This window comes from Wasmannia auropunctata, unplaced genomic scaffold (genome assembly GCF_000956235.1).
Source record: "Wasmannia auropunctata unplaced genomic scaffold, wasmannia.A_1.0 LD336042.1, whole genome shotgun sequence".
In the NCBI taxonomy this organism is placed as follows: Eukaryota; Metazoa; Arthropoda; class Insecta; order Hymenoptera; family Formicidae; genus Wasmannia; species Wasmannia auropunctata.
This window is the reverse complement of record NW_012026848.1, coordinates 330,715-354,414: the sequence shown is the minus strand read 5'-3', so window position 1 is coordinate 354,414 and position 23,700 is coordinate 330,715. Positions and strand designations below refer to the sequence as shown.

General features: G+C 31.2%; 2 protein-coding genes across 2 annotated transcripts in view; one reads left to right on the top strand and one right to left on the bottom strand.

Moving 5' to 3' along the window:
- Positions 1-23,700, top strand: part of LOC105451861 — a 294,443-nt gene that overhangs the window by 16,615 nt on the left and 254,128 nt on the right. The gene's annotated exons all lie outside the window — the stretch shown is intronic.
- Positions 1-23,700, bottom strand: part of LOC105451860 — a 149,701-nt gene that overhangs the window by 97,098 nt on the left and 28,903 nt on the right. The gene's annotated exons all lie outside the window — the stretch shown is intronic.

Here is a 23,700-nt window from a genome sequence, read left to right as displayed (position 1 = left end):
TTTGGATTCAACAAAATTGTTCTTTCCGCGCAAAAATTCAAATTTGGCTACTAAAAATCTTTTCGTAATCAACATTGTTCGTTTAACATTAGTTCACTGATAATAAATATTACATATCTTTGCATATTTGCAAGGAAAACAATCAGTAATGTTTCGACTGCACTTATACAATTTCTTTATTTTTTCACTTTTAAGATATTGTAATCGAATTGTCATATTGATATCGAACTTTCGATCTGAACACATAATTTTCGATTCCGCAACAGTCAATCCTGCCACAATTTCTGCACAAACTACGAAGATTCGCTGCGAATTCGCTGCGGCATTTTCTTCGTGGTGTTACCGTAAGCTGATTTGCAACTTCGTGGGGAGTCCATCGAGCTTAGATCCCGCGGTTATGCAGACCCGATTCTGGTCTACCAACTTCAGTCGCACAGGCGGTATAATGCCGTGGCGATAAGACTAATGTAAGTTAGGTCACGTACCATCATAGTACATTGAGATATCCCGATGAGTATCCCTACTTGTATTCATATCCGCCGTATAGATTACGCGCATACATAGATACGTGCGGCTTATAAGTAACTACCTCTGCTTTCGTCTGACTACGACACCATCGACGTGAAATACGTGCAAGCGAAGTAAACGCTGAGAACAAAGTAGCATGAGCGATGGCGATTTAAAACAGGCAGCACCACGATTAACGATTTTCTCCCTTCGAGGGAACCTCTCGAAGCCGAGTCGGGTAATAAAATTTATTTCTTTAGCGCGAAAAGGGAATTTCAGTTTAACTGTTCGCGCGCGTTACTTGTTGCAACGACATTATTCTCTCCGTTGAATTAATTACTAATTAAATTGCGCATGTTGCTTCTATTGTATTTATATAGCTGTTGACGTGTTACACGTGATCAAGCAAATGTTGTGGCTCATTATTTCGTTTAACCAATTTTCAATTGCCGCATGCAAAATAATGTGTCGCCAAACCGTTGTTTTTAAGGCATATTTAAACAAGAAGAATTGTAACCAAAATGTGATGTAGTTATATTTCTACGTGTTGAAAATATTTATCGATTAAATTACAATAGAAAGTTCTATACGTTTTTAGCCATATAATGTTGAATATAATTAAATATGCAAATATCTGTGTAAGTATAAGATAACAAGTAAATAAAGCTAAAATAAGAAATTGCAACCAAATCTTATGAAGATATATGTCTATACATTGACAAGGGCAAATGAGCCAAAAGCTGGATATTAGTAGTCAATAACATTTATATTTCGAAAAAGATCCAGACGTTTCGGCTTACATTAAACCATCTTCAGTGGATCAATACAATTACAATTTAATTTAATATAAAATCACATAATTAAAAATGAATTTTTATTATTTGTCATACATCGCAATTGTTGTAGATAAAAATTAAAGCATATTTACGCTAATTCATAAATGTTTGTCAAAAATCGAATGGTAGTCCCTTGGAAGAATCCTCCTTACAATGGATTAATCTTAATTAACGACTGGATTCTCACTCTAATCTACTTGACTAGGACTTTGGCATAATGCAACGACGATATATCGGAAACTGTACAAAGCGCATTTATATTTCCGGGATTTCTTCCAAGGGACTACCATTGATTTTTTATGAACATTTATGAATCAGCGTAAATGTGCTTTAATTTTTATCTACAACAATTGCGATGTATGACGAATATGTAATAGAAATTCTGCATTTTTAATTATGTGATTTTATATTAAATTAAATTGTAATTGTATTGGTCCATTGAAGATGGCTTAATGTTAAGCCGAAACGTCTGGATCTTTTTCGAAATATAAATGTCATTGGCTATTAATATCCAGCTTTTGCCCTTGATTATCAATGTATTAATTCTTAATTTATTGAGCCTAAATCGTTACTTTAATATATGTCTATGTCTAATATTCTTCTATTAAAAAATGCTACAAGTACGATGATGATAAAAGAAAGGTTATTTATAAAGATATTACTGAATATAATTTATATATATATATATATATATATAATAATAATAATATTGTCTGCGACTATTATATTGTGTATATCTGTCAATAATTATTCTCAATGATTCATCCTATCTGTTCACACTACTCAGCTGTCATATTGTTCCGTCTGACCTGCAAAATAAAAAAAAAATGGATTGTCTAATCGCAGCTTTACGCTTGACGCTGCAGACAATCACAATTGTTTTCGATTTCAGCCGGCAATCGCGTTTTCACGGTGATGTGTAAAAAAAGGGAGAAAAAAATGGATTATTTGCGCAAACGGCCTACTTCGCTTGTTAATGCGGATCGGTGTTAATAATGCGGGAAGTAAAGCGACCTAACATGAATAGAGAACGGCGGGCTCGTTTAATCATTTGCGGGAACTGCCATACAAATGCTGCCGTAAAAATGGGACGCCGTTCGGCCACTGAGCACGGAGTGCTGTTTCGGCGGAAACAATACGCAAACCCTTCAGGGCAGTACATTACTGCCGTATTGATTACGAATATATGCCGTCGAAAATCTGACGAGTGAAATAATAAACAATATAATTTCCAAATAACGGATCAGAGTAAACATACAATACGGGTGAAATTATATCAACTCTCAAGATAAAACGTTGTGCATTTCTATGTCGATAAATAATGAATGAGAATTGTGATATTTTGCGATGTACCACAGGTTTCTTTTTATCTCTACGTTTTTTTCAAATAGCGTATTTTTCAAATTAAGTCGATGTTTTTTTTGCAGAAATCATTTCATCGCTATTCTCTTATGACTTTTTTAAGCTTTGATCTTTAAATACTTTATGATTAACCTTTAACTTAAAGTGCTAAAGTGAACTTTTTAGTAACGTTAAATAAAAAAAATAAAGTTTAGTTATTTTTGTGTTAAATATTAACTTACAAAACTCCATGGATTTTCAATTGTTTATAATTAAAAAACTATTTTAGTGTCTTAGCATACTTAAGAGAAAACTTTAAATTGATTAAATTAGATAAAAGGAGGTACGAACAGAAATTGGAAGACTTTCACTAGATCTATGTCATTTATATTTATCAGCTTTCTGGTTGTAAAGTTAATTTACCCAAAATGAGGACAAAAGTCCTACGGCAGAGGTTAGAATTATAAATAATGTAAATCGTAAATATATACATTATATATTAATGCTGTTAATAATATGTTAATTATCAGCACAAAGAAAGAGAATGAAAATGACTAAATAAATAGATTTTAGAATAAGGAAAATATATATATTTCTATAATTAATTATATATATATATATATGGAGCATTCTTTGTTAATTAAAAAGGCCCACTTGCCCTAGCTGCCCACTTCAATTTTTGAGATAAAATACTTCAAGAAGTCTTAAAATTTTTAAAAGTGAAGTGTCTATTTTTTAATGCTTTATGGTCTTTTAAAAAATTCAAGGTGGCGGATCCAGTATTGCGACTAGAATGGACTGTCATCAACAAATTTTTGGAACAAACTTTAATTACTGAAGCACAGAGAGCTAGAAAATTTTTTTATTTCCATAAATTAAGGTTTTGGGGATTGCTGAATATGAATCCGCAGTCATAATTATAAAACAATGGTGAATTCAATATGCCGGTCAAACTTAGCCAATCTTCAAATAATGCAAATTTTTTGTACAAGTCTCACCAAATTGGAGTTTTTTGGGTCGCTAATCATGAAATTGTCAGTTATTAAAGTAGGGTTCGGGATATTGAATCCAATATGGCGAGTAAAATATGGTCAGTGCATCTCGTAACGTTCAAATTGGAAGATATTTTTGGACAGTGTGTAGACATTGGTTTATTGGCTTTCTGATTACAAATTATCAATCTTTATTTAAAGTTCAAGGTTGTTGAGCCAATATGATAGATAAAGTATGGAAATAATGAAATTGATTATTTAAAGTTGGGCCGGCATATTGGATTCGCTATTATGAATTTTATAATTATGACTGCGGATTCGTTCAGCGACTCTCAAAACCTTAATTTATGGAAATAGAAAAATTTTCTAGCCTCCTGTGTTTTAGTAAGTAAAGTTTGTTCCAAAAATCTTTTGACGACAGTCCATTCTAGTCGTGATTCTGGATTCATCTTGATTTTTTAAAAAGGCCATACGGCATCAAAAAATATACACTTCAATAAAAATTTTAAGACCTTTTGAAGTATTTTATCTCACAAATTGAAGTGGGCAGGGGGGAAGTGGCTTTTTAACAGAGAATATCTCATATATATGTGTATATATATATACGTGTGTATATGCTATCGTAATTTGAAAATACTTATTTGATTCTATATCAAAGGAAATATATATATTCTATATATATTTCCTTTGATTCTATATTCCCGATATGAAATCGAAATCATAAGGGAAAAGATAAGATCATAATGGTATAGAATAAATCTTAGGTGCAAGTCTTCTAGAGTGTTTTTTGAATTTAAGATATGCGAGTGTGCGAGAAATATGCATTTCGCATTTTGATGTAAAGTGGAGATACACTCGACGGAGAAAATAGATGACGGGCATTTCCATAAAAAATCAATTCGCGATATATTTTTATCGTGGCGTATATTACCGATTTCGTTGAAGTGCACGAAAAGTTTTCTTACAGTCACTTAAATCTTTTTTCGCACGGATTGATTTGCTGCCCTATTTCGCAAGATACTTTCGCGAGGCGTATTTAAAAGTTTTCAAATAAAACGCTTCACGGATAGTGATGTCTTCAAGCTTGCAAGTGAATGCAATTTTGTTGTCGTACACTGTTCCCTTCATGAATTCTGGAATACCGCGTTTAACACGTAGATCATGAAAATGCAAGAACGGTTAACGTGATGTAAATTGTGTAAGGTATGTAAAAGATATTTTGTATTAACAAATAGTTTGTATTATAAATTGGAAAAAGTTCTAATTATTATTTAGATAAAACATATAAATTGCATAAATTTGTAGTATATAATTATTTAAAATATTTATGCTTCGATCGCAAATATTACTCGGCGATATTATTACGATTTAAATAATAATTTTTTAAGAATATCTGAAATAATTCTTTTTTTAGAGAGAGAACAATTGGAATATCTTTTTTATAGAATTTCATTTTTATATTACTTACAACAGAAATTTTCAAAAACGGAATTTATTTGTGTCTTAATATAATAATTATAAAATAAAATAGTTGCAGTATACATTGTATAGTCAGTTTCAATTTCAATTATAATTATTATATAATAATCTTGTCTCTCTGTAAATTAATTTTATGTATACATAGGTAAATACACATAGTCATTTTGCATACATTTCAGGCGTACAATATATCCAACCTATTCGTAAATGATAATGATTTCCGATTAATTAGTCCATCAATTGATTAGGATGATCGTTTATCTAAGGATAAATTTTAGAAAAGACAATTTTATCTTTTTTTTTTTTTTCGAGAAAAAACACCATTTAAAGGATATATCAGAAGTCTTGGTATAATAATATGAAAATTAATTTTAAAAGAAAGATGAATTGGAGTATATGTGCTATTTGATAATTATATACTACTTGATAATTAAGTAAAATCTGTGATTCGAAATTACTGAGTAAATTTACATTCGTAAATATAAGAAATAAAATATAAGAAATAAATCTTCCTTCATACAATTATAGTAATAAAAGCAAGTATAAATATGAAACAGGTATATATAATGACGGATTCAATTGTATGAAATTAAACGCAAATTAACTCATTTTCGATTTTACATTATATTTAGTTATGTGCATAGAATCATCAATGTTTATAAAGTCAATTAATTACTTGCGGTCTATAAAAGTATAGCGCGTGATTGTATCAGATAGATATTCGACTCGCGATATTTCGAGTTTATATATTCGCAAGAATATAAATGGATCCAAAATGCAACCTCTATATGCTTCGATAGACGCGTTCACTCGTAGCGTCGGGGACCCACTGAGGTTTGCAAGTTGTTCTGATGTTACCGGCTGCGATCGAAAGTTAACGGGGCTACCCGTCGATCGAGGACACGACGGCTTAATTGGCAAGTTGCCTCCGGCGGCACCTGATGAAAGAGTCGGCGATGTCTTCCTCGTGCTTCGGTCGAAGCGGTAATCGGGTTGAAAAAGATTGCCCACTGTTTTAGAGCACCCAACTTTTAATTGCGTGGTACTTCTAATTGAATCGAATTGGATCGCTTCCAAAATGAGTACCAGATATAGACTTTACGAGACAATGACAATCGTATAACTAGTCGTTATATGGCGACTAATAAAATACTTTAATAGCGCAGATCTTGACTAGTTTGGATTTATTCTTATTAATGTAGTTTTTAAATTAGTTATATTTATAAATTAAAGATATGTTATATTTATATAAACATATAAAGTATAAGTAAATGTAAAAACTATAATTATTTCTTATTTAAAATATAAATAAATATTTTTTTAGTTTTGTTTTAACAAAATCTAATGTTTAATTATATAACATTTAGAAAGAACGATGATTTAATGCGATTTTTTTCATGATTTAATCGACAAATGATGTGCACTTTTTATCAAATTTTTATTAGACAAACCTAATTCTAAATTTATCCTGCAAAGAGATTTTGTTATTAAAATATTTTTCCTGGTGATTTTTTGTATGTCATTACTACAAGCGTTTAAGATATGAATAAGAATGCACACGGGGCATACTTGCTTCGATATTATTTTCAAAGAATTACGCCATATTCCAAACAATGTTATTGCACAAACTGTACAGTTCCAATGAAAATATTACGAGACGAGACATCGCATTATCTTTCCTTTGCCTGGCATCAGAAGATCGAAACGTCAAAAGTATCGTACTAGAAAAATATCGCGACCCGCTGACGACCGTTTTATACTACTGTCTGGTGCACAATTTTGCCACATGCTCAGACTATTAATTTTTTATAGCGTGTATAAATGCTAATATATATATTTATATGGTTATACATTTAAAATGTTACAATTTAAAAATATTTAAATTAAAAAATCATAATAGACTTATGATTATTGTCGCAATGATTATTGCAGTTCCATCGTTATTTTAATATTATACGAATTTATAATTATTATACAATATAATAATTCTAAAATATTATTGTTTTTTATATTATATCAAATTCTAAGGCCCATCTACATAAGTCGCAACACGCAAAACGCAATTCGCAAATGTAGAAAAAAAAGAAAGAAACGTTAAAAAAGAAGAAAAAAAAAGAGAGAAACGTCCGCATTTGCGTTTGCGTTTTGCGATTTATGTAGATGGGCCTTTATATATCAAGAGAGATTTACATGTCTTGAGAGATTAATAAATGCGTTTAAATGGTTGTATATTTATTATTTTTTTTAGCTACACAATATTTCACTAAATTCTAACTAAAGTCTAGTTAACGTATACGAATTATCACAATGTCCTAATCAGATAACAGAATTAATAAGTTATAGATAACTTTTCATAGTATATTAAAATAAATGAACTTTCCATAGCATTAAATATATTTGAGGAATTTTGTAAAAATGACGAGTAAAGTCTCTTTTTGATCCATAAAATGAAAAAATAATAAATAATTGTAAATTTTAATTAACAATCATAAAGTACATTTTTGTTGAAAGGATATATTTAGATTAAATTAAATATCGTTATTTATTAATAAAAAAGAGAGGCGCTGCATTTTACAACATTTATTCCATCAAAGGTAAACTTCAAAAAGAATTATTTATAATATTTGACATATATAGGCATATTTAAAGTGGCTTCAATGATAAATAAAATTTGAAAGAGATATTCAACAAAAGTTGATATAAAGAAGACATTAAGAAAATTGTTACGTCATATTGTAAGCAAAATATTATATTTTAAAAATATCTAAATATTTTCACATTATACATTTGAGGACAACTCGGAAATGAAATGGTCGGAAAATTTCGCGACCGCGGCGTTAATATCTTTCACTTTTGCGAGCACGAATGAAGGAAATGGTGAAAATATCGGTGCCATCCGCAATCGCGATTTTTCGCTGTCCCGTTTACCACGAGTTATTGCTTCCGATAGCGCATCGTCATTCAGGTTCATATTTTTGGCGTTCACGGATGTGTGATTAAAGCCCGTGGGAACAGACAATGAGCAAGATTTCGGGGGATCTATACATATATGCCCGTCCAGCCGGTTGCAAGAGTCTCGCATAACTTGTACGACGTTAACGTATGGCGGCGTAAGGCGCTCTGGATGAACTCCAAATTTGCTATATAACAATGTCTAGATGTTGATCAGGAAACATTGTAACAATACAAGTTGTGCGTTTTATTTTTTGTGTATAATAAGAAGATATTTTTCAGCTAAGCGGTTGGCTCGGCCAAGCTGCCGAATGTAATTGATAAATTTATTGCATGACTTTACAATTTCTTGCAGAGTGATAATTGTAAACGTTTCTATTTCAAATTCTATATTAAAGCATAATTAATGATACGTTTAATTATTTAAAGGGTGTATTTTTTTTCTACTCTTGTGTATGTAAGAGAGTTACAGATATGACTATATACTGAGATTGAAAAAGCTTTATATTTCTTCGACAATGCTCGGAACTAATTTTCTATGAGAAATTATCAATTGAGACTTATTCTTCGACTTCCTATAGACTTCCTATTGTTGTGTATTGTAAAGATATCAACGTAAAGACTTGAAAACTTATACGGTTGCCCGGTTACAAAGAGTTTTACGTGGACTGTTAAAAAGCTGCAATAATATCTTTTCAAAATCATATATTCTCTTTTTATACCATCTCTCAACATTTTCGACAAAAATTTGAACCGATTTTAAAATAAGAGTTTCCCGTTAGATGCACAATTGCACTTACTTATTATATATCTCAAGAGCGTGAAGATTATTCGTAAAAAGAGAACGATTTAACAATTGTGTCTCTCATACTATGCGTAAGCATTTTGTCATTACTTTTTTTTTTATTTTGCAAGAGTGGAGGTAGCAATCTAGCTGTCACAAATCAATGATATCACCTACGGTTCGTACGTGCAACCGATCACCCACGCACGCTTACGCCCCAATTCCGCGATTCGTACCCTTTTGCAGCCTTCGAGTGGATTTTCATTGTTGATTTCAAAGCGTGAGTTTACGGTGCCATGGAATCAATAGATGCGGCAACGCATCCCGATGAAACCGCCGCGCGCGTGTTGGTTTCCGAACTGTCAACAAACCAGTACGCAACCTGGCAGCACGCGGTAGTGGTGGATTCAGAAAAATCCTACATAGTACACGGTAAATAACAGAAACATTGTTTTATCTGTTTCTATACGCTTCAAATCTCTACAAACGCATCGAATGCGCAATCTTCATATCCATTTATACGCTATTGGCTTTCAACCTTTTTTTAAACTCGTTCCATCCATTTACTCGTTGTCGCGAGACGTTATCAAAACCGAGACTGTTAGCATGCGTTCCTAAATTTTTTTACAATCGCATGTTATTAACATTTATATAAAATTTTGAAAAGCATGAATCAATAATTGTTTAAAATGCTAACAAAAGGATTTGACGATAATAAGCAAAGCAAACAAAGGATGTTTGAATAGTATAACTGCATCAAACACAGGCATGATTTTGTTGATAACAAATGCTGAGTTTAAATTGCAAATATAGTTACTCTGTTTACTACAAATTGAGACTTTTCTTAATAATAATAATTTAAAAATTGTATCGATCCATATGTATACATTTCTGCTTTTGCACATACTACGCAAAAATTAATTGCAAACAAATAGATAACACATTTTCAGATAGTTAACATCAAATAAATATTACTTTATAATTAGGTAAATAAAATAAATTTATAAAATGTATACAAATTGATTAAAAAGTTGCTTTTAGTAACGCATATATGTATTAATAAAAGAAAGCTTTTTTCGATCGTATCTTATACGATTTTATGTTATTAAAATGATTAATGTACAAAATAATTTTTTTATACTTTTCAATTTAAAGATATTCATTATATAAATTTAATAAATTATAAATTTAAACACAAAATTCAAATATTTAAATATTTAGAAACCCTTACGAAAAATATGTTTCTAAATAATATGGTTATTAAAATGGTTAATTAAAAAATATACAAAAGATATCCTATACGTTTATTCTGTATCTCAAAAATGTTTTGATTAACAATATCTTGAAATGTTTTTTGTACGTGCTTTTGTTTGTATTTAGAATTGTTATTTAAACGGAAAGTAACTTGTTATGTTATAATTTTAGAATTCTGTATGATAAGTCACTATTCATTTCGATTTAACTATTGCATGTTGTTAAAATAATGCATAGCTACTATAAAAATCATTCAGTTTCAACATTCAACGGTATGACATTTATGGTTTGGAAAGCATTTAGAACAATGCGTAAATAAAAGCATATAATTGAAAAGAGCCAGAGAGCTCTGTGATTAACAACTTTGATCAATGACTCATACGGCTGCCATGCAATTTGTAAAATTTTCCTGCGGCACCGATTGCAATTATTTTACGCAATTGCGGTGCCATTATCGTTCATTATCATCATTTCGAAGCGTTGACAATCTGTAATCACGACCAGCGAAACAAAAGAGTTCGCATTTTAATTACACATTACAACCGGCGATCAAAATTATAAATTGGGTTGCCCCTAAAGAATATTTATCGTTATTTATTTCTTTTTATTTTATTAAACATTCTACGTGAAATATAGATACAAACATTATTCATACATGTGTTAGCATTAGTTTACATTTAGTTTTATATTTAATTTCTGATATTATAAGTTACAACTATTTCAAATATCATCGCTCTTATTTTCATTAGTGTCATTGCTAACATTTTTCATAAAACACCTTTAAATGATTTTTTTGCTAAAATCAAAAGATTATATTATGAAAAGATAAACGTTCTCTTCTTCAGTTGGAAAGTAATTTATTATTTTGATAAATGTGATATATTACTTTAGAGTAATTTTTTTATCAAAAAGTACGTAATTGATTAATTATTTATGAAAGTTATCAATTACTGTACAATTAAAAGTTATGTATAATTTATATATATATATATATATACATAAATTAATATATTTTTGACAAATTTAAATTTTTCGCGGAATATTTAGCATTTTCAAGTTTTATCTTCCTTTAAAGCGATAAAAAGGTTAAACAAAATATTGAATTTTTCTTGCTTGCTCGACAATCTCACTTCTGATGTGATGAAACGGTTTCTTTCGTAATAACAAAATGAAAGGTATAGATTCCCGTATACAAGTCGATAGATCAATGTGACACGCATACATATATGCCTGCTTCTCCACTTGAACGTTTTTTTTTTATACGTTTCGACACAACCATTCTCACAAGTACGATCAAACGAAATAACTTGTCTCTCATGTGTGCGAACGCGTTTCATTCCGAGTTATAGCGGTGTACAATCGTCGCCCCCTCCCTCATTCTCGAATTTATGGCGTTCCGAGATAGGGTAGGTGGGTGGTCATCGGCGTGAAATAGGCTCTTGAAAGACAGCTGTTGAAAAGACGGCTTTTTTCGCGTTTCACAGTAACGGAGAGAAGTATGAACATTCGAGGAACCGATATACGCTTCGGCGAGGCGATTGGTTCTATGCTTGCAAGGCGGAAGAATGAATGGTCGTCACTTAAATTACCGTGTAAGTTTGGACTTCACTTTTGAACGACTCGCATTTCTCTTCCAGAGCATTTTCGACGGCGAGATCTTTTTCACTTGGCCACAAACATCTCTTGCGAAGTTATAGATATATCATAGATATATGGATGTATTACATATAAAAGATATGTAAACATATGATATATGTATATGTAATAGTAATAAGAATTGATTCAAGTGTATGTAGAATCAAAAAGTGCTCACTTTTTTGTAATCGAACAAATCATATCTTAACAAATTGAAATTTGTTTTCGCTTAATAGATTTGATTAGATATCTTAAAACTTAAATATATAAGACAGGCTAATGAAAGTCCCGAGCGGTTCTTGGTGCCCAAAATTTTATGTATTAGAACAATAAATTACATTAAAAATATACGAATAGTATACGAACGTTTCGACTCATTTAGAGTCATCTTCAGCGCAATAATATCATAACGTGCGAGAGCGGTGAAAGATTTCCGTTACTGATAGGACGAGTCACTGTCGGTTACCTGTTTCAAAGCGGAATCCTTAATATTCCTTAATATCCTTAATATAAATTAAATTTACACATACTTTCAGGCGAACCAATAAATCTGAGACTGTTTTTCTCTCTTATATATTAAGGATTGCGCTTTGAAACAGATAACCGACAGTGACTCGTCCTATCAGTAACGGGGATCTTTCACCGCTGGATCTTTCACCGCTCTCGCACGTTATGATATTTTGGTTACGTGTTTATATGCGTGTTTTGAGGAGCTGTACTGTGTACACGACAAATACAGAAAAATATATCGGCCGCTGTGGGATTCGAACCCTATAGGTCCTCCGGAGCTTGAAGCGCGTTATCCACTGTGCTAGCAGGCTAGGTAGTTGTATGTTCTTTTGTGTTCTTGTGTGAGCGGGGGACCGCCACAGTACTCCCCCTTCAGTGTACAAGCTCCGATGATTTTGTTGCCCGTCGTCCGGGGTTTTTGGTTGCTTCCCTGGAGATGGGGTGCGTGTTTTGAGGAGAGCTCGTTGCCGTTGTGACTCAGTTGTACGCCTGTGCTTCTCCGTTGGGCTTAGCCGTTCGGACATCGACCGTACGGTGCGTGCGAGAATCTTTGAAAGTCGGAGATATCTGATTATTGATTGTGTTACCGTTTGGCGACGTTTGGGCTGGCCGTATGGTCATCGACAGTGCGGTGCGTGCGAACCTCTACTGCCGAGTGTGTCCGATGTATCTTGGCCGTAGTATCACGTCGGGGTCCAACCAATTTGGCGGTAGCGTGTTTGTATGTGTGTTTTGGGAGCTTGTGTACGATAAAGACAGAAAAATATATCGACCGCTGTGGGATTTGAATCTAAGTCCTCCGGAGCTTGAAGCGTGCGCGTTATTCACTGCGCTAGCAGGCCAGGTAGTTGTTGTATGTTCTTTTGTATTCTTGTGTGAGCGGGGGACTGCCACAATATTATTGCGCTGAAGATGACTCTAAGTGAGTCAAAACGTTCGTATATTGTACATTTTTAATGTAATTTATTGTTCTAATACATAAAATTTGGGCACCAAGAATTGCTCGTGACTCTCACTAGCCTGTCTTACATTTAAGTTTTAAATATCGAGAGTCCTATATTATTAATTTTTCTTATAATATCTTCACTTTTATAAATCTCTTATTTTTAATAATTAGTATATTAACAAAAACCTTGAATTAAAATTCGCTATAAAATCGTAAATTAAAATTTTTATTTAAAAAGAAATTTAAATTTTTCAGTAGTTTAAACAATTTTAGTTCTTAGTTCAATTTAACTCACTCAGTGATTATTAAATTATAAACTATTTATATAAAGAGTAAATGTAAAAGCGATACTTTTCTATAATATTGAGGCAGTAAAAAATTATATTATAATTTTATAACGGTATAGCTCGAAAAAGCAGCTTGCATAGTGAAACGAGGAAAATGCATTGTAAAGTTTACGAAATCATGAAGACGGATAGTCGAATAGCTCATACATCATCATCGCTGTCACCACGATAATCCTAACTGTCGAATGATGGACGGGATTTCACCAATAATTGTTGTTGGACGATCGTTTCTTACTGCATAATCCCGCGCATTCGGCATTGCTTGCGTATCTTGAATATGGATGATCGTCTGCTGAATATATTAACGTGACGCGCGACTGCTGCAGCGACAATTCACTCTCAATTTTTATGGCAGCCGTCTGAAATTCCGATGCTCTTCTACGCGCTTACGTCTGACTATTTTCAGATATACACTACTTAAAAGTACGTACTTTATTATCTATAAGATATAGCATGCATGAAAATTAATTTATCATTTTTATATATTTCATCTTTTTGTAACGCCTATAAACTTTTACAATTAAATGGTACTCATAATATTTATTAAAATGCTTGTGATGTTTGTGAACAAAATAAATAATGTCTTGTGCACATAAACTCGGATATTACAATTTCGTATAAAGCGACTCAAATGGCTTTTATTAAATAATGCATAAGAGTCTCGTTAAAAGTTTTCGAGAAAGCACAAGTTCCATCATGTTAAGCATGATAAGAAGCTTCCTTTGTCTTTTATTCACAAAGAATCTTCTTTCAGTAACCGAATATTTATGATCAAGCACAGACCTCGCAAGGCTGCATCATCATGATTAAAACTATCTAGGCTGCATTAACTACAATACATTCAAACATTTTTACTTGTTTTACATTTTATTTATATCTATACAAAAAAACTGCTCACAAAAAATAATTATAACTGGTAAAAATATCATGCGATAAATGTCAATTTGATAATAGAATGCAGTTGTAAACTTGCCACGTATAAAAGCTACGATAATATGTAAAAAGTGGTTTATCTAAATTGCGAAACGAGCGCTAGCTTTATGCAACAACAACACGCTATAATAATAAAGCTTTGTTTTTATCACGCGATTATCTTTCTTTACTTAAAGCCAAGAATACAACGAAGAAAAAATAAGAGTATTATCTCATTTTACTATTATCCTCCCGCAGCATATCTAGTACTAAATGTACACATATTTTTTGTTTTAAAGTTTTATCTACAATAACTTGGGGAAGAATTTGTATTAGACAAACGTATTAGATAAATGTAACTTAGGTCAATTATATTTCTACATTTGGCTTTAAAAATAATTAAAATCACGTAGACAAAATTAAAGAAAAGAAGATAATTAAAAATGTATTTTTAAAGTAGGCGATTAACTTTTTTGTTTAAATAAATAAATAATAGTTTATTAATAGTAAGATCTTGACGGTGGGTTTCTCGTTTCATCTTTAAATGTAATAATGTTTGTAATATTTCTAAAATCAGAATATCTTATTTTTTCGAAGACATTCAGAACAATTTCAAAATTTAACATAAATAAAAATGTATTAAATAATAATTAAATAATAATAAGAAACTTTTTATGCCAACTGTCTTTCATATCTTTTTTTTCCTATAATTTAGATTTTGAAATGTAAAAAAATTGCAAGCACGGTTCAAGCTTATACGAGTGGCAATGTATCGAAAACCACTATACAACGTAATCAGTCCTAAATCGCGAACGACGAACGAGCACGTTAGTGCTCGCATACAACCGCACGCATACATACAATCACCTACGCGTGCAAGTGTAATTGCGAACTACTAATTTCTCATTGCAAAGCAATCCGCGGTTGGTCGGTTTGGCTTTGCCTTGTGCAATCAACAACTCTGTAACCTTTACCCATTAGAGATTCGCATTTCGTTGATGCGATAATAATTTATTTCACTATAATAATACGTGATTTTTTAATGATTTTAGCGCTGTTTCATCATGGATTAAAACTAGTAACAATTTTATGAATCTTGATAAACATAATTTTTAAGGCTTTTGTTCTAAAAATAAAATCGAAAAAATTGTAGTTATATTTATACTGATATTTTATATGCAAAGAATATTGATTGATTCTGACGTTATTACAGTGTATAATTTGTTATTACGTCCACTTTGAGCTTTTAATATTATTTGATATAATTTAAAAATTTCACGGATATGTAGTATGTGTATCATCAGCTTATAAAAGAGAATTATTGATAGAATCAATTGAAATAATTGTACAGTAAAATAAATACGTGGTAATATACGCGTCATATTTTTCGTTGATACGCTTAATAGTTTTTAAATAAATATGGAGTTAATAAATTTAAAATTTCTTCTAAAATTATTAAATTTGAAAATATTGATTGGTTATCATAAAATTGTTACAAGTGGCGATTATTAAATTCGTTGAAAAGTACAAAGTGGAATTTATATAATATTTTCACTGATATACTTTAATCTCACTAATTTCGTCTATTATTTCAATCGATGCCTATATTCATTTCTTCGAAGAAGTGATTCTATAGAATCTATCTGTAAGAGAGCAGAGAAAGTATTGTTATTTCTTTCATCTAACATCGACATCGTCGCAGAAGATCTTTTCTTCAAGATCTCGAAAGACAGAAACGCACTTGTTCGTCGGTGAAGATTTCTACGAAAGAGGGTGCAGTTTACCAAGAGCACTTCGTCTCTCGGATTTCTAGACTGCGATTAAAAGTGTCCTACTTCCCGAGAACCATGTTTCCCATTGTGTTACGATCTTAAGAGCTCGCGGATCAATCAGAGACATTTTCCACGAGCGCCGAATTATCTACTCGCTTCTATTGCCCATGTGAGTCTTTCTGTCGTGTAACCGTTAACAAGTTTAAAGGCAATTTTGCATACAGATTTCATTATAAAGCAGGATCTTTCTCTTTATAAAAAAAAGAAGAAACTAGAAATTATAAACAATTTAAACGAAATTGAAAATGCTCATAAAAAGCCTGGGTGTCAAGAATTCTGCGTAAATCTTACGAAAATTGAATACGTCTATTAAGCTGGCACAGTCACTTTAGCATAATGCGACTTGTATAAAAATTACTTTATTCTTGTACAGCAACATAATTAACAGCTGTTATTTCTAATAAAACGGCTGAAGCAAGTATAATAGAACAAATAATTAGCAAATAAATCGCACTACAAAAACGTACTTGTATTTTAATTTCCTGCTTTTTTTCCCCTTATGGCTAATTTAATCTTAAGCTAGCATAGTCATTGTTTTTTGCAAATCATCGTTATAAAAAAAACAGGGTTAGAGCAATTAATTAGCAAATAAATAACAAGTAATTCTTGTATAAGTCGCATTCGACTGTGCTAAAGTGGCTGTGCTAACTTAATAGGCGTAAATTAAATTTCGGTCGAGTTGGATAAAATTTTACATTTTCCATGAAATTTTTGTACGGGAGGTCCTTTTATTGTTTTATAGAAAGAAATAATTTGACATTATACAGTTCATTTTATCCTTATAATGTTTTATATTTATTAGTTTTATTTCTACAATAATAAATTTTAAATACTATTTATATATTTATAAAAATCATTTAAAGTGTATCTGGTAATGAGTAAAATAAAGAAAATGCGCAGTTTTACAAGGATACTAATAAGGCAAGTAATAAATATTATAGTAAAACTATAATTTTAATAAATTTAATTTTTTTAAAATTAATTTAAAATAATCAAAATTATAATTCACTATTAATAAATTATACTTAATCAATCATATTATTATTAATAAAATACCTTGAAAATATTTGGCATGTATTTTCCTTTATATAGAAATCTCGATTAATTAAATCGAAATATACTTTGTATTTTATTATAGATTCTTTATAATTTTGACAAATATTGTTTTTAAACGTTATATTATAGTATTATTTAGATCAAGAATAATTTCGATATAATAATTAGAATAGTTGTAGTTGATAATCGAGTAACAGTATGGAAGGATTGGATAGACTAAAAAGTGGATATTGTATTGAATTTTTTTTCGCCAATGCATCGATAAAATCCATTCGCACAAGCTATGGTTAAAATTTTAAGGAATTCTGGTGAAATGCGGTACACGCGCGGCCGCCAATTAAAAAATTCAGTTAAATAAATGCTTAACGAGTTTCGTAAAGTAACCGCGTATTGACTGAATGCGCAAGTACTCATTTCGTTAAAAGCAATTTAAAAAGCTTATACTTTTCAGATAATTTTACTGTTCGCAATTAGGACAATTGTTAAAATTAACAATTAATACTAATCGCGTATAATATAATAAAAGTTTCACAGAACCTCACCGTTAATACCTCATAATTAATAATTGTGAATTTTTGCGTACAGCTAAATTCATCATATTAATTATATATTGATTACTTAGAGGAGGACGGGGCTATTTGGAACCCGGGGCAATTCGGAACCCTCGCTATATCTCGAATACTGCGTTATCGAATGCAAGCGTCATATAATTATAAATGTCAGGCTAAAAAGGTGCAAGCTAGGTAAAATCCAGTTTGACATTCGGTAATGCAGTATTCGAGATATAGCGAGAGTTCCGAGTTAATTGCCCCGGGTTCCGAATAGCCTCGTCTTCCCCTATTTGTTTACAGTAATTATGTTAAATCATTTCTACTCACTTAAAAAAAAGACAATTAAATTAGCTAAATGGCAATGTTAAATTATGATTAGAAAGATGCATATTTAAAAATATATCTTTTTTCCTTTAATTGAAATAAAATATTGTTATAAGACAGATTGTATTTATAATAAGTATATTCTATCAAAAATTACATATTTTATATAATTTATATATATTTTATTTTTTTGTCACGATTTATAAATTCTAAAAAATTGCTAACATAGAAACATGATTGTAAATACAGATTTGTATATCCAACACTGCAGTGATTGTTCTCACAACGGTAATTCAAAAATTAAAAATTACATGTATAAAATTACATTAGAGTTAATGAGAACATCTTATGGCTAAATATTATAAAAGATATGGAGTTCTCTTTTTAATTACAAACATTTAAATAAAAAATGAGCTTTAGTTTTCCTATCTATTTATTAAACATATCCAAATATGTAAAACAAATGTAGATATCGAATTCTTTGCCTTATTTTTTAATGTTTATAGTAATAGTCATAAAATAGCATAGATAAATACGTTGCGAGTGTCCCCAATGAAGTTTACAGTGAGCGTTCACAGATTTCGGCTCTATTTACTAAGTCTGAATAACTGTGCAGATCAATCATCTCTGCAGGAGAAAGTGTGGAGAGAGCTAGAACTATATACAGTCTGTTGACAACATGCAAAAATGAAATGGTGAATCACTATTGATGTGACCCTCCCCGCGAGTCATATAAGCGCTAATTGTAAGATGTATGAAAATATTGGAAAAATAAAATAAAATAAATTTATTTCCTTTTTTTTTATTTTTTATATTAAAAAAGCAATCGAAAAAACATGATCTCCGCAATAACGCATTTATTTGATCAATCAGAGAAACATGATCGGTCGATCCTCTGCGGCATGTCGCCCAATTACGCGTCGTATGAAAAAAAAATCCGATCGCAAAAGTGTGCGAGCGTGCAGTTTTTTTTACGCAGTTTACGCAGCCGTTTAAACGCGACATATATTTGAGTTCAACTCAATAAAGATCTCAGCCGCGGCACTACCGCGAGATAAATGCTGTACCGAAATTACAGTCGCAGCTGACCTCGTCCCGAAAGTGCAATATATTTCGAGGTCCGCGGCCAACACGTCGAAACGATGTATCCTCTATCCAGACACGATTGCGCCGGTATGCCGACCAGTCGACCACTCCCGAAGTGGGTATTACATAAAAGCGCGAATCAAATTGCTCTGACTTATTTTAAACGCATCTGAGATTCCGAGGATGAATGTTGCGCAGTGATACAAGAGAACTACACCCTGAGAGAGAAAGCTTATATAAGCTATAACAGTAAAAAGCTACTGGCAGTTATTGCGGTATAATTCTGCGACTGAATCCCTTTTATAATATATTCACTATTGCTTCCATTGCTCCCGCTTTTTCTATTATTTCAAGATCTGCGGATAACGTTCTATCAAAATTTGCTGCTAACGCTGATTTCCATGTTTCCCCTTTTTTTTTAATAGCGAAATTATACAATTCTCTTCATGTAATTTATATAACAAATACGTCTTGTCTAATTATAGAATTTTTTAAAATTTAGTTTTAAAAATTATATTCATCAAGATTAGATTATTGTAATTTTGAAAATTAAACACGCAAAAGAAACGTAAAATATATGTATACTCTTTATCGTAATATATATGTATATGGATTCGACAATATTTATCTTGTTTTGAGCGAAATTTATACACAATTTTTTCCAAATTTTTTGTGTCGTTAATTATTTCTTATATTAAACGTTTTTTACTCTCTAAAAGTAAATTAGTGGAATTAGCACTGATTTTCAGTGTATATTATTATTCATTGTATTTTTCATACTTAGAACTATAATAAACATTAAATGTTTTTATATTGAATATTTTTTTAGTAATAATACAATATATTGAGTCAAAGTGATTATCACTAAGACAGTGATTTTCACTAAGACATTAATTCACTTTTAGAGAGTATTTTTAAATTCTCAAATAATTAAGTATCTCTATTATATGTATATTCCATTAAAGAAATAATTGATATTATCCTTGATTACTAAGGAAAAAGATTATACGTTATATTATACTGAATAAAGATATATGGATTCAAAGTACAATCAAATTAGCATTAAAAGTATTTTGACGAGATGAATTTTACTTCAAATAGAATTTTAAATATCTGAATATCTCCAGTTCTCGAAGTTCTAATGTGATAATAACGTTATAAAAACCTAATCGACTCTGATATATGATTTATATATCTACCGGTCACATATAGCTTGAAATCATTTCGGGCAAATGCGGTTTTTGCAAAAAGCGTTCCAATCTTACTAAAAGCTTTCTCAGATTGCTCGATATAAATTGCGCGTTTGTGAACTCGAAATCTCTTCAATTATTTTATTACGCGAGAGATAAAGTACTTCGAGTCCGCGAAATTCATCTAAAGGCGCGAGAATATGGAAACTGTCGACAAAGTTATGCAGATAATGTCCGACGTATTGAATAAAATACGTCTATAAGTCGCAATGTATATCGCACTAACGTGATTCGACTTGTACGTTTGAAAATCTTGTCGACTGTAAGCGCTAAAAGAGCGTGCACTTTCGAGAAACACTCGAAGCCATATACTATCGTTGCATAAGACTTAAAGTTTGAAATTGATCGTTTTTTCGGGATCTGTGAAGTTTCCGCGGTAGAGAGTTCGTCGATAATGTTAAAATTTTTCTCGAAACTTCAACTCATTCAACATTTTCTTGAGATTTTTATTCTGCAGTAGATCACAATACTTTCTTACAAGCTTCTACAATTGTTCGTTTGATGTAACTAACAATTTACCGACATCTGCGAGGAACTCCTCGGCACAGCGTTGCTAGGTCAACAAAGACATTGGTATCGCTTTTATTTTTATCTGGTATTACGTGAAACATCTGTGACTGTGAACTTAATCACGCCTTCTGTTTAAATACAGGGAATCTCATCACAGGAATCGATGAGGAATCGCCTCGGCAATCTCGATAGAGATATCAATTTCAATCTTCTATTCTTACCGGAAATTAATTAAAACCATTTTTTCTTATACTACTTTTTATTACTACTTTTTTTAAAAGAACCGATATGCTTTTGAAATTTACGGAATAAAACATCTGCGAATATATAAAAATTGAGGCAAAAGTGTTTAAATAATGTTAAAGAAAATACGAGAAGTTTATTGGATGCGGTAGTAACTATTACGTCAATTTATTTTCATTGTATTTTTACTATTAATTACGTCTACTTTGTTACGGATTTTATTTTAATATATAGCATAAAGAATTTTTAGCACAAGCCTAAGAATTTTATTAGAAATAACATAATTTCTATGAAATAAACAGTAAAAATATATAATCTTTATATAATAATATTTTCACAAATAAATTTGAGAGCGTTTTCTACGGTCATGGCTGAATCTTGGTGCCTAATAATATTTATAATTTTAAAAAATTTTTAAATCTATTATTCAACCATTTAAACTGTGCGTCGACTTAATGTTAGACTTGCAACGCATTCAGCTGAATTTAGCTGAAGATGGAATAGAGAAATCACAAATTTTGATCTTCAAATTTTTATAATTGAATATTTTACAATTAGTAGTATGTATAATTTATTCGCATCAATTATTAAAATTGGAGATCAATTGTGATCTCTCTATTTTATCTTCAGTTCGCTGATAGTGCGTTGCAGTTCGACATGTAGTTTAAATGGCTGAATAATGAATTTAGAAGTTTAAAAAAAAATTAGAAATATTATTAGGCACCAAAATCCAGTATAACCATAGAAGGCGCTCTGAATTTTATTTGTGATATTTATTTACGTGGTTCAGTTTAATTTATATGATAATAATTTTTTATCATTTATTTAGAAAATTCAATCCTTAACAAAACCTGCAAATCTTAATATTTGTTTATTGTCCTAAAGATGCAGACCAAATTTGCTAGAAAACGTGGATTTCGCATGCTCGTAGGACATAATGGATATTACACGACGTAGAATCAGATTTAGCCTCACCTTAAATACATTCGACGGACTTTGACTGCCTCCGCGGAGACCATTTCTGCGAATGCACAGGCTTCCAAGTCGGGAGAAACGGCTGCAATAGGGTACCATGTTCCGCGAGTTAGTGCGAAGAGCCCCGTGCTACTGCCATAACAGTAACTGCACTGCACCATGGAAACGTATAGATTGAGCATGCAGGGGTGCAGTGCAAAGCAGGATATCACAGAATTCGTTGGCGTTTCATCGTTTCATCGACTATTCGTGAATAGCCTTTCGATCCCGTACGATCCCGTAGTATATGTATATTCACCGATTCGCCACTGTCTGTTGCAAAATGGTCGGTTTGGTTTCGTTGACTTGTAAAAAGTTCTACTTTTGAATAGGTGGGATAATACCTTATCAATTTATTACATAGTACCTACACCTATGGTACCTAGCTGTTAGTTTTCGAATCTGCATTTTTAGTTATAGCATGTTCTCTGCATTTTGCAATCGTCATGTACGCACATATAATTTTATATTTTTACCGAATGTATTTATATATGGAAGTGTTTTCACTATTCGTCATATTGTATTACGTAATATTCTTTTTATGCAATGTTTATTCCCCTTCTAAAAAAAAATCCGTACATTTTTTTCTCTGTGCAGTAAAAATATAAAAGTATAAATGTAACGTTAGAAGCTAATATCTTAAGCTAGAAGTAATATCTTAAGCTTGTTATATAAAATTATCACGACTCTGTAATAATAATTAATAATATATTATTTGCTCTTTTTAAACATTCTTTTAAAGTAAAATTGTACTTCCAGTAATTAAACTGCATATACATTTTTGTGATATATGATTTCTCGATTTTAGATTAAGTTGGATTTTATTTCAAAAGCTGGAGAATTAAATTTCGTACAATTACAATAGAAAGCATATTTTGTAAAATGAAAGCTTTTAATAAAATATTATCTCAAAATAATAATTTTATAATTATAAAAGAGAGAAAATACGCCAAGTTCCTGCCTTAGACATATTTTATACATTATTCAATGTCAGTAACGCGTATTATTAAGCAGAATTCGCAATTTCGGGAGGGTGGGCAGGTGTAACGTGGAATTTTCAGGTACGAACTTCCATCCGTTAAGTAACTCTCGCGAAATTACACATGCCGGCAGATCCTTACGTACCTTAACCAATTTGGCGTGCAACGTTATAGTCAATATACTGTATCCTGCTCCTTGAAAGCCGCTTTCCGCTTCGTAACAAGTTCTTGCTTTAACACGCTGAAATATTCCGAAACTCGCATTGTTGAACGCAAAATCTGTGGCGATTCTAGGAACGCGATCTTTTTGTTCGGATAAGACCCTTAAGTCTAGAAGTGAGCAAACTAACATTTCCTCG